This window comes from Balaenoptera borealis, assembly GCF_965194805.1.
Source record: "Balaenoptera borealis genome assembly, chromosome: 18".
Taxonomy (NCBI): domain Eukaryota; kingdom Metazoa; phylum Chordata; class Mammalia; order Artiodactyla; family Balaenopteridae; genus Balaenoptera; species Balaenoptera borealis.
Genome location: NC_138877.1, coordinates 34,344,920 through 34,363,249, shown reverse-complemented (window position 1 = coordinate 34,363,249; position 18,330 = coordinate 34,344,920). Strand labels below are relative to the sequence as shown.

General features: G+C 38.3%; 1 long non-coding RNA gene across 1 annotated transcript in view; it reads right to left on the bottom strand.

The window, feature by feature from the left end:
- Positions 1–18,330, bottom strand: part of LOC309615744 — a 116,426-nt gene that overhangs the window by 58,045 nt on the left and 40,051 nt on the right. The window lies entirely within an intron of this gene.

Sequence of the window (18,330 nt, the reverse complement as noted above, 5' to 3'; positions counted from 1 at the left end):
AGGATTGTATTGCTATAAACCTCTCTTAGAACTGCTTTTGCTGCATCCCATAGGTTTTGGGTCGTTGTGTTTTCATTGTCATTTGTTTCTAGGTATTTTTTTGATTTCCTCTTTGATTTCTTCAGTGATCTCTTGGTTATTAAGTAGTGTATTGTGTAGCCTCCATGTGTTTGTATTTTTTACAGATCTTTTCCTGTAATTGATATCTGGTCTCATAGTGTTGTGTTTGGAAAAGATGCTTGATACGATTTCAATTTTCTTAAATTTACCAAGGCTTGACTTGTGACCCAAGATATGATCTATCCTGGAGAATGTTCCATGAGCACTTGAGAAAAATGTGTATTCTGTTGTTTTTGGTTGGAATGTCCTATAAATATCAATTAAGTCCATCTAGTTCAATGTATCATTTAAAGCCTGTGTTTCCTTATTTATTTTCATTTTGGATGATCCGTCCATTGGTGAGAGTGGATTAAAATCCCCTACTATGATTGTGTTACTGTCAATTTCCCCTTTTAAGGCTGTTAGCATTTGCCTTATGTATTGAGGTGCTCCTATGTTGGGTGCATAAATATTTACAATTGCTATATCTTCTTCTTGGTTCGATCCCTTGATCATTATGTAGTGTCCTTCTTTGTCTCTTGTAATAGTCTTTATTTTAAAGTCTATTTTGTCTGATATGAGAATTGCTACTCCAGCTTTCTTTTGATTTCCATTTGCATGGAATACGTTTTTTGATCCCTTCACTTTTAGTTTGTATGTGCCCCTAGGTCTGAAGTGGGACTCTTGTAGACAGCATATATGCAGGTCTTGTTTTTGTATCCATTCAGCCAGCCTATGTCTTTTGGTTGGAGCATTTAACCCGTTTACATTTAAAGTAATTATCAACATGTATGTTGATATTTTTATTGCTATTTTCTTAATTGTTTTAGGGTTTTTTGTAGATCTTTTTTCTTCCCTTTCTCTTTTGTTCTCTTCTCTTGTGGTTTGATGAGCATCTTTAGTGTTGTGTTTGGGTTACTTTTTCTTTTTTGTGTGTGTATCTATTGTAGATTTTTTTGTTTGTATTTCCCATTTCCCTTTCCTAGAGAAGTTCCTTTAGCATTTGTTGTAAAGCTGGTTTGGTACTGCTGAATTCTCTTTGTTTTTGCTTGTTGTAAAGCTTTTGATTTCTCTGTTCAATCTGAATGAGTGCCTTGCTGGGTAGAGTAATCTTGGTTGTAGGTTTTTTCCCTTTCATCACTTTAAATATATCATGCCACTCCCTTCTGGCCTGCAGAGTTTCTGCTGAAAAATGAGCTGATAACCTTATGGGGATTCCCTATCATGTTATTTGTTCTTTTCTCTTGTTGCTTAAAACAAATTTTTTTGCATTTAATTTTTGCTAATTTGATTAATATCTGTCTCAGCATGTTTCTCCTTGGGTTTATCCTGTATGGGACTCTCTGCACTTCCTGGACTTGGGTTTCTATTTCCTTTCCCATGTTTGGAAATTTTTTTTACTATAATTTCTTCAAACATTTTCTCAGGCTCTTTCTCTTTTTCTTCTCCTTCTGGTACCCCTATAATTCAAATGTTGAGGTGTTTCATGTTGTCCCAGAGATGTCTGAGGCCGTCCTTATTTCTTTTCATGTTTTTTTTCTTTATTCTGTTTCACAGCAGTGATTTCCACCATTCTGTCTTCTAGCTCACTTATCCATTCTTCTACCTCAGTTATTTTGCTGTCGTTTTCTTCTAGTGTATTTTTCCTTTTTAGTTATTGTATGTTCATCTCTGATTGTTTGTTCTTTACTTCATCTTGGTCTTCATTAAACATTTCTTGTATCTTCTCAATTCGTGCCTCCATTCTTCTTCCAAGATCTTGGATCATTTTTACTATCATTACTCTGAATACATTTTAAGGTACATTGCCTATCTCCTCTTCATTTAGTTGTTATTGTAGGTTTTTATCTTGCCTCTTTGTCTGCAACATATTCCTTTGTCACCTCATTTTATCAGATTTTCTGTGTTTGTGGTCTCCTTTCTGCAGGCTACAGGATCGCAATTTCTCTTGCTGCTGGTGTCTGCTCCCTGGTGGATGAGGTTGGTCTAGAGGCCTGTGCCATTATCCCCTTGATAGAAGGTTTGACTGGTGTTGTGATGCTCAGAGCCTGCCCTGGATATTGAGCAAGGCCTCCCCTTTGCCGTGTGATTGCTACTGCCCTGTCAGGGGTGGGGTCTGCTCCTTAGTTATTGGCGTAGAGGCCCCCACATCTGTTTCTTAGCTGCGTTTCTGATCTGTGGTGCGAGGTAGATGGGATTGGAGCACACCCAACTGGAAGGGAATCCACTGGGTATTCCTCCTCTGGAGTTGTTCACCTGTGAATGTGCTCTGTTGTGTCCGCTTTTAGCCATTACATGGGCTCACAAAGTACACTGTTGTTAACATTGCTCTTGGTCCCACCTTAAATGTGGGCATGTTGGCAATTGGTAATGGTGTCTCTCAGGCATTGTTTTCACCAGGCCACCAGTGCAGATCCACTGAGGTCAGGTCCCAAGACTAGTAGTTGTGCACCTGGACCCGTTGTGGGAGTTATGGAGGCAACTCAGACATCTGGCCCAACCACCATGTGTATGTGCCCACAAAGCCCGCAGCTGCTAAAGCCAGACCTATCTCAGCTGCAGGAGTGCTTGTTGTCCATTTGGACATTCTGCAGATGCTGAATTTAGGAAGCCATAGGCAGAGGTGTAATTTCATGGTTTGTGCAGCTGTGAGGAGGAATTTCAGCTCTTCTTCTTTAGTCACACAGCCCCTGGGGCTCAACTGTGGTTTCAGCCCCACCTGCAATTTTTATTGCATCATAGTTGATTCACAATGTTGTGTTAGGTTCTGCTGTACAGCAAAGTGAATCAGTTTTACATATATATACATAACCACTCTTTTTTAGATTCTATTCCCATATAGGTCACGACAGATTATTGAATAGAGTTTCCTGTGCTATACTTGGATTCTTATTAGTTAGATGTTTCATATATAGTAGTAAGTATATGTCAATACAAATCTCTCAGTTTATCTCTCCTCACATCCTTTCCCCCTTGGTAACCACAAGTTAGTTTCTTACATCTGTGACTCTATTTCTGTTTTGTCAAAAGGCTCATTTGTATGATTTTTTTAGATTCCACATATAAGCAATATCATATGATATTTGTCATTCTATGTCTGACTTACTTCACTCAGTATGACAGTCCCTAGCTTTATCCATTTTGCTGCAAATAGCTTTATTTCATTCTTTGTTATGGCTGAGTAATATTCAATTGTATACATGTACCATGTCTTCTTTATCTGCTCCTATGTTGATGGACATTTAAGTTGCTTCCATGTCTTGGCTGGTGTAAATGGTGCTGCAAAGAATATTTAGGTACATGTATCTTTTAGAATTATGGCTTTCTCCATGTTTGTAGAGGTTTGATGATGGTCATTCTGACTGGTGTGAGGTGACACATTATTTTAGTTTTGATTTGCATTTCTCTGATAGTTAGTGATGTTGAGATCATTTCATGTGCCTCTTGTCCATTGGACTGTCTTTTTTGGAGAAATGTCTATTTAGATCTTCCACCCATTGTTTTGATTGGGTTGTTGGTTTTTATGATATTGAGCTGCATGAGTTGTTTGTATATTTTGATTAATCCCTTGTTGATCACTTTGTTTCCAAATATTTTCTCCCATTCTGAGGATTGTCTTTTCATTTTGTTTATGGTTCCCTTTGCTGTGCAAAAGCCTTTAAGTTTCATTGGGTCCCATTTGTTTATTTTTGTTTTTATTTTCATTACTCTAGGAGGTGGATCTCTTTCTGCGATTTATGTCAGAGAGGGTTCTGCCCTTGTTTTCTTCTAAGAGTTTTATAGTATCCAGTCTTACCTTTAGGTCTTTAATCCAATTTGAGTTTATTTTTGTGTATGGTGTTAGGGTGTGTTTTAATTTCATTCTTTTACATGTAGCTGTCCAGTTTTCCCAGCACCACACATTGAAGAGACTGTCTTGTCTCCATTGTATATTCTTGCCTCCTTTGTCATAGATTAAGTGGCCATAGGTGCATGGATTTATCTCTGGTCTTTCTATCCTATTTCTAGCCACTGATCTATATTTCTATTTTTGTACCATACTGTTTTGATTACTGTAGCTTTGTAATATAGTCTGAAGTCAGGGAGCCTGATTCCTCCAGCTCCTTTTTTTTTTTTTTTTTAACATCTTTATTGGAGCATAATTTCTTTACAGTGGTGTGTTAGTTTCTGCTTTATAACAAAGTGAATCAGCTATACATATACCTATATCTCCATATCTCTTCCTTCTTGCGTCTCCCTCCCTCCCACCCTCCCTATCCCACCTCTCTAGGTGGTCACAAAGCACCGAGCTGATCTCCCTGTGCTATGCGGCTGCTTCCCACTAGCTATTGATTTTACATTTGGTAGTGTATGTATGTCCACGCCACTCTCTCACTTTGTCCCAGCTTACCCTTCCCCCTCCCCATGTCCTCAAGTCCATTCTCTAGTAGGTCTGCGTCTATTCCCATCCTGCCCCTAGGTTCTTCATAACATTTTTTTTTTTTTTTAGATTCCATATATATGTGTTAGCATACGGTATTTGTGTTTTCTCTTTCTGACTTACTTCACTCTGTATGACAGACTCTAGGTCCATCCACCTCACTACAAATAACTCAATTTTGTTCCTTTTTATGGCTGAGTAATATTACATTGTATATATGTGCCACATCTTCTTTATCAGTTCATCTGTTGATGGACACTTAGGTTGCTTCCATGTCCTGGCTATTGTAAATAGATACAGCTCCGTTTTTCTTTCTCAAGATTGCTTTGACTATTTGGCATCTTTTATGTTTCCATACAAGTTGTGAAATATTTTGTTTTAATTCTGTGAAAAATGCCATTGGTAATTTGATAGGGATTGCAATGAATCTGTAGATTACTTTGGATAGTATTGTCATTTTGACAGTATTGATTCTTCCAATCCAAGAACATGTCATATCTCTCCATCTGTTTGTGTTCTTTTATTTCTTTCATCAATATCTTTTAGTTTTTAGAGTACAGGTCTTTTGCTTCCTTAGGTACGTTTATTCTTAGGTATTTTATACTTTTTTGTGCAATGGTAAATGGGATTGTTTCCTTAAATTCTCTTTTTGGTCTTTCGTTGTAGTGTATAGGAAGGCAAGAGATCTCTGTGTATTAACTTTGTATCCTGCAACTTTAACAAATTCATTGATGAGGTCTAGTAGTTTTCTGGTAGGATCTTTAGGATTTTCTATGTATAGTATCATATCATCTGCAAACAGTAACAGTTTAAATTCTTTTTTTTTCAATTTGGATTCATTTTATTTCTTTTTCATCTCAGATTGCTGTGGCTAGGACTTCCAAAACTATGTTGAATAAAAGTGGAGACAGTGGACAGCTTTATCTTGTTCCTGATCTTAGAGGAAATGCTTTCAGTTTTTCACCACTGAGAATGATGTTTGCTGTGTGTTTGTCATATATGGCCTTTATTATATTGAGGTATGTTCCCTCTATGCCCACTTTCTGGAGGTTTTTATCATAAATCGGTGTTGAGTATTGTCAAAAGCTTTTTCTGCATCTATAGAGATGACCATACCCTTTTTTTTTTTTTAAAACATCTTTACTGGAGTATAATTGCTTTACAATGGTGTGTTAGTTTCTGCTTTATAACCGTCTCATACTGGTCAGAATGGCCATCATCAAAATATCTACAAACAATAATTGCTGGAGAGAGTGTGGAGAAAAGGGAACCTTCTTGCATTGTTGGTGGGAATGTAAATTGATACAGCCACTATGGAGAGCAGTATGGAGGTTCCTTTAAAAACTAAAAATAGAATTACCATATGACTCAGCAATCCCACTACTGGACATATACCCTGAGAAATCCATAATTCAAAAAGAGTCGTGTACCAACATGTTCACTGAAGCTCTATTTACAATAGCCAGGACATGGAAGCAACCTAAGTGTCCATCTACAGATGCATGGATAAAGAAGATGTGGCACATATATACAATGGAATATTACTCAGTGATAAAAAGAAACGAAATTGAGTTATTTGTACTGAGGTGGATGGAGTTAGAGTCTGTCATACAGAGTGAAGTAAGTCAGAAAGAGAAAAACAAATAGCATATGCTAACACATACATATGGAATCCAAAAACAAACAAACAAAACATATCCTTTTCACTCTTCAGTTTCTTAATGTGGTGTATCACATTGTTTGATTTACATACATTGAAGAATCCTTGCATACCTGGGATAAATCCAACTTCATAATGGTGTATGGTCCTTTTAATGTGTTGTTGGATTTGGTTTGCTAGTATTTTGTTGAGGATTTTTGTATCTACCTTCATCAGTGATATTGACCTGTAATTTTTGTTTTTGTGTGATATCTCTGTCTCCTATTGGTATCAGGGTACTGGTGGACTTGTGGAGTGAGCTTGGGAGTGTTCCTTCCTCTATAATTGTTTAGAATACTTTGAGAAGGAATGGTGTTAACTTGTCTCTAAAGGTTTAATAGAATTCACCTGTGAAGCCATCTTGTTCTGGACTTTTGTTTGTTGGAAATTTTTTAATCACAGTTTCATTTTCAGTACTTGTGTTTACTCTGTTCCAATTTTCTATACTTCATGGTTTAGTCTAGGAAAGTTGTACCTTTCTAAGAATTTCCCCATTTCTTCTAGGTTTTCCATTTTATTTGTGTATATTTGGTTGTACCAGTCTTTTATGATCCTTTGTATTTCTGTGTGTCCATTGTAACTTCTCCTTTATCATTTCTAATTTGATTGATTTGAGTCCTCTCCCTTTTTTTCTTGATGAGTCTGGCCAACGGTGTATCAATTTTGTTTATCTTCTCAAAGAACCAGCTTTTCATTTCATTGATCATTGCTATTCTTTTCGTCATTTCTATTTCATTTTTTTCTGCTCTGTTCTTTATGATTTCTTTTCTTCTATTACCTATTGGTTTTGTTTGTTCTTTCTCTATTTGCTTTAGTTGTAAGGTTAGGTTGTTTATTAGAGCATTTTCATATTCCCTGAGGTAAGATTGTATTGCTAAAAACTTCCCTCTTAGTACTGCTCTTGCTGTATCCCATAGGTTTTGGATCATCATGATTTCATGGTCATTTGTGTCTAGGTATTTTTTGACCTCATCTTTAATTTCTTCAGTGATCCATTGGTGTTTAGTAACATTCTGTTTAGCCTTCTTATGTTTCTGGTTTTTAAAGCTTTTTTTTTCTGCAGTTGATTTCTAATCTCATAGCCCTGTGGTCAGAAAATATGCTTGATATAATTTCCATTTTCTGAAATATACCAAGGCTTAATTTGTGGCCCTAGATGTGATCTATCCTGGAGAATGTTCCAGGTGCCCTTGAGAAAAAAGTGTATTCTGCTGCTTTCACATGGAATGTCCTATAGTTATCAATAAAGCCTTTCTGGTCTAATGTGTCATTTAAGGCTTGTGTTTCCTTATTATTTTCTGTATGATCTGTCCATTGATGAAAGTAGGGTGTTAAAATCCCCCACTATTATTGTGTTACTGTCGATTTCCCCTTTTACGGCTGTTAGCATTTACCTTACGTATTGAGGTGCTCCTATGTTGGATGCATATCTATTTACAATTGTTATATCTTCTTCTTGGATTGATCCCTTGAAGGACATTATGTAGTGTCCTTCTTTGTCCCTTGTAATAGTCTTTATTTTAAAGTCTATTTTGTCTGATATGAAAATTGCTACTCCAGTTTTCTTTTGATTTCCATTTGCATGGAATATCTTTTTCCATCCCCTCACTTTCAGTCTGCATATGTCCCTAGGTCTGAAGTGGGTCTCTTGTAGACAGCATATCTACAGGTCTTGTTTTTGTATCCATTCAGTTAGTCTATGTCTTTTGGTTGGGGCATTTAATCCATTTACACTTCAGGTAGTTATTGATATGTATGTTCCTATTGCCATTTTCTTAACTGTATTGGGGTTTTTTTGTAGGTCTTTTTTCTTCCCTTCCTCTTTTGTTCTCTTCTCTTGTGTTGTAAAGCTGGTTTGGTAGTGCTGAGTTCTCTTAGTTTTTGCTTGTCTATAAAGTTTTGATTTCTCTCTTGAAGCTGAATGAGAGCCTTCCTCGGTAATCTTGTTTGTAGATTTTTCCCTTTCATCACTTTAAATATATCATGCCTCTTCCTTCTGACCTGCAGAGTTTCTGCTGAAAAATCAGCTGATAGCCTTATGGGGTCCCTTTGTATGTTATTTGTTGCTTTTCCCTTGTTGCTTTTATATTTTTTCACTGTCTTTAATTTTTATCAGTTTTATTAATATGTGTCTCAGCATGTTCCTACTTGGGTTCATCCTGTGTGGGATTGTCTGTGCGTCCTGGACTGGAGTATTTCCTTTCTCATGTTAGGGAAGTTTTCAGTTATAATATCTTCAAATATTTTTCAGGCCCTTTCTCTTTCTCTTCGCCTTCTGGGACCCCTATAATGTGAATGGTGGTGTGTTTTAATATTGTCCCAGTTGTCTCTGAGACTGTCCTCATTTCTTTTCATCCTTTTTTTTTTTTTTTTTTAATTCTCTTCTGTGGCAGCGATTTCCACCACTTTGTCTTCCCGCTCACTTATCTGTTCTTCTGCCTCAGTTATTCTGTTATTGATTCCTTTTAGTGTATTTTTTAATTTCAGTTATTGTATTGTTCATCTCCGTTTGTTTTTTCTTTAAATCTTGTAGTTCCTTTTTAAACATTTTTTGTACCTTCTCAATCTGTGCCTCCTTTATTTTTTGGAGACTTTTGATCATCTTTATGTCAACTACAAATTGGCACTTGCCATGGGCACTTGCCATCTAACTATACAAGGATTAAATTTTGTGCCAATGCAGATGCTGACTTTCAACACCCCCTGGAAGGAATTCAGGGTGGAGATCAGGAATGAGGCACCCTGTGCTCTGAGAAAAACTGGCAGAACATGTCTTCAGATAGATATTTTCAGGAGCTGATTTTATGCACCCAATTCTTGCATCTCCTCATATCTAGAAAAGCATTAAATTCCTTCATGGTGACGTCTGCTCCTCATGACTAGCAGAAATCCTCATGAGACCTTCTGCAAAAAATATGTGTTTGATTGCATGTACTCCATCTCCACTAAAATCACATATATGCTGACCTTCCCCCCTACCTCTTTCAAGCAGTTTCTCAGAGTTATCCGAAATGCTGTCTCTAAGGCTATAGTCCTCATTTTGCCTCAAATAAAACTTAACTCACAACTCTCATGTTGTGCATTTTTTTAAGTCTGAATGTATTATCATTACTCTGAATAGTTTTTCAAGTAGATTGACTATCTTCTCTTCATTTATTTGTTCCTGTGGGTTTTTATCTTGATCCTTCTTTTGCAACATATTTTTTGTCATCTCATTTTGTCTTTTTACTGTGTTTGTGGTCTCCTTTCCACAGGCTACAGGATTGCAGTTCCTCTTGCTTCTGGCATCTGCCCCCTGGTGGGTGAGTTTGGACCAGGTACTTGTGCAGGGTTCCTGGTGGGAGGGACTTGTGCCTGCCCTCTGTTTGGTGGAGCTGGGTCTTGTCCCTCTGATGGGCAGGGCCACATCAAAGGGTGTGTTTTTTGTTGCCTGTGAATTGTGTACACCTTTAGGCAGCCTATCTTCTGCTGGGTGAGGCTGTGTTGCTATCTTGGTGGCTGTTTGGTCTGAGTCTTTCCAACACTGGAAACTGCAGGTTGTTGGGTAGGGCTGGGTCTTGGTGCCAAAATGTGGATCTCTAGGAGAGCTCACCCTGATCAATATTGCCTGGGACTTACACTCCCAGTGTCCTTGTCATCACAGTGAGCTATAGTTGAACTTTGCCTCCTCAGGACACCCTCCAAGACCCATAGGTAGGAGTAGTCCGGGTTCCTATGGATGTACTGCTTTGTGCTGGGTCCCAGTGCACATGAAACCTTTGTGTCCTCCAAGAGTGGAGTCTCTATTTCCCCCTGTCCTGTGGAGCTCCTGCACTCAACCCATGCTGACCTTGAAGGCTAAATGCTCTCGGGGTTCTTCCATCAATGCCAGACTCTCAGACCGTCTTGGAGGGCTATTTTTATGTGGGAGCGTCTCTCTGTGTAGTCTCGGTGTGTTTAACATTTTCTGGTGCAAGAGCTGTTTTTAGTATAGATATCTGCCATCTCTTTCCTCAGTGTATGCAGGCCATTATCCCTTTTATAGGAGGTGTGACTGATGCTGTGACCAGAGCCTGCACTGGATATTGAGCAGGGCCTCCCTTTTGCTCTGTGGTTGTCACTGTCAGAGGTGTGTTCTGCTCCCTAGTTGTTGTAGTAGAGGTCCCCAGATCTGTTTCTTCACTGTGTTTCTTATCTGTTGTGTGAGGTACATGGGATTGGAGCACTCCCACTGGTAGAGAAGCCACTGAGTATTCCTATTCTTGAGCTGTTCACCTGTGGATGTGCTCTGTTGTGTCACCTTTCATCTGTTGGGAGAGCTATCAGATTACACTGCTCTCAACCCAAGCTTAACTGTGGGTATGCCAACAATTGACCCTGGTGTCTCTCAGATGTTGTTTTCACCAGGCCACCAGCATAGATCCACTGCAGTCAGGTTCTAGGGTTGCAGTAATCATGGATCTGGACCCACTGTGGGTGATATTGAGGTATCTCAGAATCTGGCCTGGCCCAACCCCCACACGTATGTTACCACAAAGTCTACAGCTGCTAAAGCTAGACCTACTGTGAGAGCACTTGTTGTCCATTCAGATGTTCTGTAGCTATTGAGTTTACAAAGCTGGTCATGAGGGTGTCAATTTGCAGTTTGCACAGCTGCAAGGAGAGATTTCAGCTTTTCTTCCTTGGTTGCATAGCCCCTGGTGGTCAGCTGTGGCTTCAGCCCCACCTCTGTGTGTGGGACACCCACAGGTGTCTGCTCCTGAGGCTGCCTTGGAGCACACAAGTCTGGCCTGGCAAGGAATGGGTGCAGAGACAGCAGTGGCCGGGGTCACAGGAGTCCCAGTGAGAACAGGGCTCACATGGTATCTGGCGGCTGTGGGCACAAGAAAGCCAGCACTGATGAGGGCCCTTCCTAGTTCCCAGGTGCAGGTGTGAGACTCATGAATGTCTTTTTATTGGCACATTTAGTCTGTTTATATTTAAAGTAATTATTCATGGGTATGCAATTATTGCCATTTTGATAATTGTCTTAGGATTGTTTTTGTAGTTCTTTTTTGTTTTTTCTTCTTCTTTTGCTCTCTTCCTTTGTGATTTGATTACGATCTTTACTGTTATGTTTGAATTCTTTTCTCTTTTATGTGTGTGTATCTATTATAGATTTTTGGTTTGTGGTTACCATGAGGTTTGTATATAGCAATCTGTATATATACATGATTATTTTAAGTCACTGATTTCTAAAGTTCAAACACATTTTAACAAACTTAATTTTTAATCCCACTCTTACATTTAATTTTTGACATCATATTTGCATCTTTTTGCTTTGTGTATTCCTTAACTACTTATTGTGAATATAGATGATTTTACTACTTGGCTTTTATCTTTCCTACTAGCTTTATAAGTGGTTGAACTTTGCTATATACTTGCCTTTACCAGTGAGATTTTTCCTTTTGTAATTTTCTTATTTCTAGTTCTGGTCTTTTCTTTTCCACTTAGAGATGTCTTTTTAACATTTCATGTAAAGCCAGTTTAGTGGTTCTGAACTCTTTTAGCTTTTGTCTGTAAAACTCTTTATCTCTCTTTCAAATATGAATGATAGCCTTACTGCATATTCTTGGTTGTAGGTTTTTTTCTTATTATTATTTTAAATATATTGTGCCATTCCTTTCTGTCCTGCAGAGTTTGCTGAAATGTCAGTTCATAGTCTTATGGGAGTTCCCCTGTACATAACTACTTGCTTTTCTTTTTGGAACTTTTAATATACTCTCTTAATCTTAAATTTTTGTTATTTTAATTACAGTGTGTCTAGGTGCTGACCTCTTTAGGCTGATCTTGTTTTAGTCTCTCTGTGCTTCCCAGACTTGGATGTCTGTTTCCTTTCCCAGGTTAGCGAATTTTTCAACTTTATGTCTTTAAATAAGTTCTCTGTAGCTTTCACTCTCTCTTTTCATTCTTGCATCCCCTGTAATGAAAATGTTGCACCTGACAACACTTGATGTTGTCCCAGTGGTCTCTTAAACTGTCTTCATTTTTTTAAATACCTTTTTCCTGTTGTTCAGTTTGAGTGATTTCCACTACCTTGTGTTCACTGATCCATTTATCTGTATCACCTAATCTATTATTGATTCCATATAGTGTATTTTTTATTTCAGTTATTGCAGTATTCAGCTCTGTTAGCTTCTCCTTATACTTTCTAACTCCTTTTCAAACTTCGCACTGTGTTCATTCATTCTTCTCCTTAGTTCATTGAACATCTTTACGGTCAGTTCATTGAACATCTTTATGGTCATTATCTTTATCCATTACCTTGGATAGATTGTTATCTCCATTTCCCTTAGATTTTCTACTGGGGCTTTATCTTGTTCCTTTATCTCAAAATATTCCTCTGTTGCCTCATTTTGCCTGAGTCTCTTTTTCATCTCTATGTATTAGTTAGGTTGGTTATGTTTCCTGATCTCAGAAAAGGGGGCGTATGTAGAAGGTATCTTATGTGCCCCAGCATCACACTCCTCTCTGTTCACCAGAGCTATACGCTCTAGTTATATCCCCTATGATGTGGCCTGCATGGGCCCTTCTGTTGTAGAGAGGCTAACTACCATGGGTGTGCTGATGGGTATGGCTGGCCCCTACCTGGTTGGTTGCCAGACCCTGCCTAATTCAGAGGCTGCTGATCACTGGTGAGCAGGTCTAAGTCCTGGCACAGCTGGCTCTAGGGTCTGAGAGATTCTAGGGCTGGTGTGTGAATTGAGTTCATGCATTCTTCTCCTGAGTTTTGTGACCATCTTTATGACTATTCCTTTAAATCCTTAATCTGGTAAATTGTTTGTCTCCGTTTTGTTTAGTTATTTCCAGAGGTTTTGTTGTATTCTTTCATTTGGAAGGTGTTCCTTTTTCTCTTCATTTTTGAATAATTCTCTGTGTTAATTTCTGTATATTAGGTATATCAGCTATGTTTCAAGGTCTTTGAAGAGTAGTCTCATGTGAAAGGTGTCCTGTGGGGCCCAGTGATGCAATCCTTCCAGTCACCAGAATCAAGTGCTCCAGGGATATCCCCTCTGTGAGCGGTATGTGCTCTTCTATTGTGGTTGGACTACAATTGATTTGGCACTCTGGTGGGTGTGTTTGGTCCCCAGGGCAGCTGGCTGTGAGGCTTAGGTACAACTGCTGTGGACACCCTGGTGGGTGAGGCTGGTCCCCCACACTTGAAGCTTCTTTGAAGGATGCCTGTGCCAGGACCATTAACTTATTTTTAAAATGCACTTAATACTATTAGAATTTTCACAGATTGAGACAAATGCAAATAATTATGTAAAAGGGGGATTGGAAAGACTAACTTAAAATCTAACAGTCTATGGGAAGAGGAACCATGAAAGGAGTTGAGCATGAGAGCTGAAGGTGAAAATTAAACAAAGAAAACTATATAAAATAGATTATGCAAGGAGAAATGATATATTAGTGTTATTATTGAGGGACATAGTTAACTCAATTCTATATTTCTGGTAAAATTAGAATAAAAACAAGAATAAAACAGTTCCCTTTCAGTCCCCTTTCTAAACTTACTTGGAGTATATTTGTAAATTCCCTTCCTCAATATCTTGCATATTTTTTTTTTCTTTTTTACTATGCAAATTCCTGTGTTACTTCAAAATAAACTGTTGTAGTTAAGCTTAGATAAAAGTCTAATGTTTCCAAAGTTTGTAAGCCTCTGCTTCCTACATATAATAGTAACTGGGATAGAAAAACTGAGTATTAAATGAAAGAATACACGTACAACAATATTTATATGTGTAATATGGAGGGAGAACCCATCTTGGTGTGAAGCAAAGGTATGCAGAGCCTAGTGCTACAAGAAGCTGATTTTGAGTTTCAACATTGTCCTCTCTGAGTTTTAGCCTGCTCTAATCCATTCTCCTAAAACAAGAGCCTTCAACCCCTTAGCAGCAAAATCGTTTGTTTTAAAAAAGTAAACCTGGAGATGGAGACAAGTTCATGGAACAGAAGGACGTAAGCTCACCTCTTCTTATAAAAACACCAAAATCACAACTAACTGCTGAACAACCATAGACAAACAAACAAAAAGAAAACTGCTGGTACCTACCAAAAAAGATATCCTATGTCAAAAAACAAAGAAGAGGCCACAACGAGACAATGGGGGGCCTGCCATCATGATAAAATCGAACTGTAAAATAATTATATCACAGATGTTCTCTCACAGGAGTGAAAGTTCTGAGCCCCCACATCAGGCTTTCCAGCCGGGAAGTCTGGCAATGGGAGGAGGATCTCCCAGAGAAACTGGTTTTGAAGGCCAGCAGGATTTGATCACAGGAATTCCACAGGACTGGGGGAAACAGAAACTCAAGTCTTGGAGGGCACACACAAGGTCTCATGTGCACCAAGAACTCATAAGAGACTGGGCCAGACTTACTAGACTGGGCTAGTATTAGAGGGTCTCCTTGCAGAGGGAGGGGCGGCTGTGGCTCATTGCAGGTACAAAGACACTGGTAGCAATAGTTCTGGGGAGTACTCTTTGGCGTGAGCCCTCCTGGAGACTGACATTTTCTCACCAAGTTCTGGTCCCACCCACAGCCACAAGGCTCCAGTGCTGGGACACCTCAGGCCAAACAACCAACAGGGCGGGAACTCAGACACACCCATCAGTATGCAGGCTGCTTAAAGTCTTCCTGAGCAAACAGCAGCCCAGTGAACACAACCCTTGACACAGCCCTGCCCACTAGAGGAACAAGATCCAGCTCCACCCGACAGTTAGCAAGGATCAGTCCCTCCCACCATTAGGCCCACACAAGCCTCTTACATAGCCTCATCCACCAGCAGATAGACAGCAGAAGCAAGAAGAACTACAACTCTGCAGCCGGTGGAACGGAAACCACAATCACAGAAATTTAGACAAAATGAGACGGCAGAGGAATATATCCCTTTTCTTGAAGAAACAAGATAAATACCCGGAAGAACAACTAAGTGAAGTAGAGATAGGCAATCTATCCAAAAAGGAATTCAGAGTAATGATAATAAAGATGATGCAAGACCTTGCAAAAAGAATGGAGGCACAGACCTACCTAGAAGATAAAAGAAATGTTTAATAAAGACCTAGAAGAACTAAAGAACAAACAAACAGAGATGAATAATAAAATAAATGAAATGAAAAATACACTAGAAGGAATCAATTGCAGAATGACTGAGGCAGAAGAATGGATAAGTTAACTAGAAGACAGAATGGTGGAAATCATTGCCATGGAACAGAATAAAGAAAAAAGAATGAAAAGAAATGAAGACAGTCTAAGAGACCTCTGGGACAACATTAAATGCACCAACATTTGCATTATAGGGGTCCCAGAAGGAGGAGAGAAAGAGAAAGGACCTGAAATAATATTTAATAAGATAATAGCTGAAAACTTCCGTAACTTGGGAAAAGAAACAGTCAGTCAAGTCCAGGAAGTGCAGAGTCACAGGGAGGATAAACCCAAGGAGGAATATGCCGAGGCATATATTAATCAAACTAACAAAAATTAAATACAAGGAAAAAATATTAATCAACAAGGGAAAAGCAACAAATAACATAATAGGGAATTCCCATAAGGCTATCAGCAGATTTTTCAGCAGAAACTCTGCAGGCCAGAAGGGAGCGGCATGATATGTTTAAAATGATGACAGGGAAAAACTTACAAACAAGATTACTCTACCCAGCAGGGCTCTCATTCAGATTCAATGGAGAAATCAAAAGCTTTACAGACAAGCAAAGCTAAGAGAATTCAGCACCACCAGACCACCTTTGCAACAAATGCTAATGGAACTTCCCTAGGTGGAAAACAAAAGGCCACAATGAGAAACAATAAAATTATGAATGGAAAAGCTCACCAGGAAAGGCAAACATACTGTAAAAATAGGAAATCATCCACACACAAATATGATATCAAAACCAGAAAACTTGAGAAGATAGTACAAATGTAGCATATTGGAAATGCATTTGAAAATAAAAGAACTGCCACTTAAATTTTGTTTATATATAGACTGGTATAACAAAACTTCATGGTAACCACAAATCAAACATCTAAAATAGATAAACACACACACAAAAGAGAAAGGAATCTGAACACAACACTAAAGTTAATCAGGAAATCAAAAGAGAAGAGAATGAAAGATGAAGGGAAGAAAAAAGAACAAAGACAAAAACTCAAACAATTAAAAGAATGGCAATAAGAACGTACATATCAATAATTACCTCAAAGGTAAACAGATTAAATGTTCCAACCATAAGACATGGACAGGTTGAATGGATTTAAAAAAAAATCCATATATATGCTGTCTACAAGAGAATTACTTCAGATCTAGGGACACATACAGACTGAAAGTGAGGGGATGGAAAACGTATTCCATGCAAATGGAAATCAAAAGAAAGCTGGAGTAGCAATTTTCATATCAGACAAAATAGACTTTAAAAAAGAAAAAATAAAATCTCTTACAAGAGACAAAGAAAAACACTACATAATGATTAAGGGATCAATCTAAGAAAAAGATATAACAATTGTAAATATACATGCACCAAAAAAAGGGGCACTCCAATATATAAGGCAAATATTAACAACCATGAAAGGAGAAATCAACAGTAACACAATAATAGTGGAGGATTTTAATATCCCATTTTCATCAATGGACAGATCATCCAGACAGAAAATCAATAAGTAAACACAAGCATTAAATGATACATTAAACTAGATAGAGTTAATTGATATTTATACAGCATTGTATCCAAAAGCAGCAGAATAAATGTTCTTCTCACGTGCACATGGAACATTCTCCAGGACTGATCACATCTTGGGCCACAAAGCAAGCCTCGGTAAATTTAAGAAAACAAATCATTTCAAGCATCTTTTCCAACCAAAACACTATGAGATTAGAAATCAACTACAAGGACAATAAAACTGTAAAAGCACAAACACGTGGAGGCTAAACAATATGCTACTAAACAAACAATGAAACACTGAAGAAATCAAAGAGGAAATAAAAAAAATACTGAGACAAATGAAAACTAAAGCACAATGATCCAAAACCTACGGGACACAGCAAAAGCAGTTCTAAGATGGAAGTTTATAGCAATAAAATCTTTACTTCAGGAAACAAGAAAAATGTGAAATAAACAACACACCTAAAGCAGCTAGAGAAAGAACAGCAAGCAAAACCAAAGTTAGTAGAAGGAAAAAAAATCATAAAGATCAGAAAAGAAATAAATGAAATAGAGATGATGAAAGCAACAGCAAAGATCAATGAAACTAAAAGCTGGGTCTTTGAGAAGATAAACAAAATTGATAAATCTTTAGCCAGACACATCAAGAAATAAAGAGAAAAAGCTCAATTCAATAAAATTAGTAGTGAAAAACGAGAAGCTGGACTTCCCTGGTAGCGCAGTGGTTAAGGTTCTGCCTGCCAATGCAGGGACACAGGTTCACGCCCTGGTCCTGGAAGATCCCCCATGCTGCGGAGCAACCAAGCTCATGCACCACAACTACCAAGCCTGCGCTCTAGAGCCTGCAGGCTACAACGACTGAGCCTGTGGGCCACAACTACTGAAGCCCACTTGCCTAGAGCCCATGCTCCACAACAAGAGAAACCACAGCAATGAGAAGCCAACACACCACAATGAAGAGCAGTCCCCCCTCTCTGAATTAAAGAAAGCCCATGTGCAGCAATGAAGACCCAATGCAGGCAAAAATAAATAAATTAATTAAAAAAAAAAAAGTTACAACAGACACCACAGAAGTACAAAGGATCATGAGGGACTACCACAAGCAACTATATGTCAATAAAATGGGCAACCTGGAAGAAATGTATAAATTCTTAGAAAGGTACAATCTGCCTGGACCAAACCAAGGAGAAATAGAAAATATGAAAAGATCAATCACAAGTACTGAAATTGAAACTGTGATTTAAAAACTCCCAACAAACAAAACCCAGGACCAGATGGCTTCACAGGCAAATTCTATCAAAGTTTTAAAGAAGAGTTAACACCTATCCGTCTGAAACTATTATGAAAAATTGCCAAGGAAGGAACACACCCAAACTCACTCTATGAGTGACCTTCACCCTGATACTAGAACCAGGCAAAGATACCACAAAAGAAGAA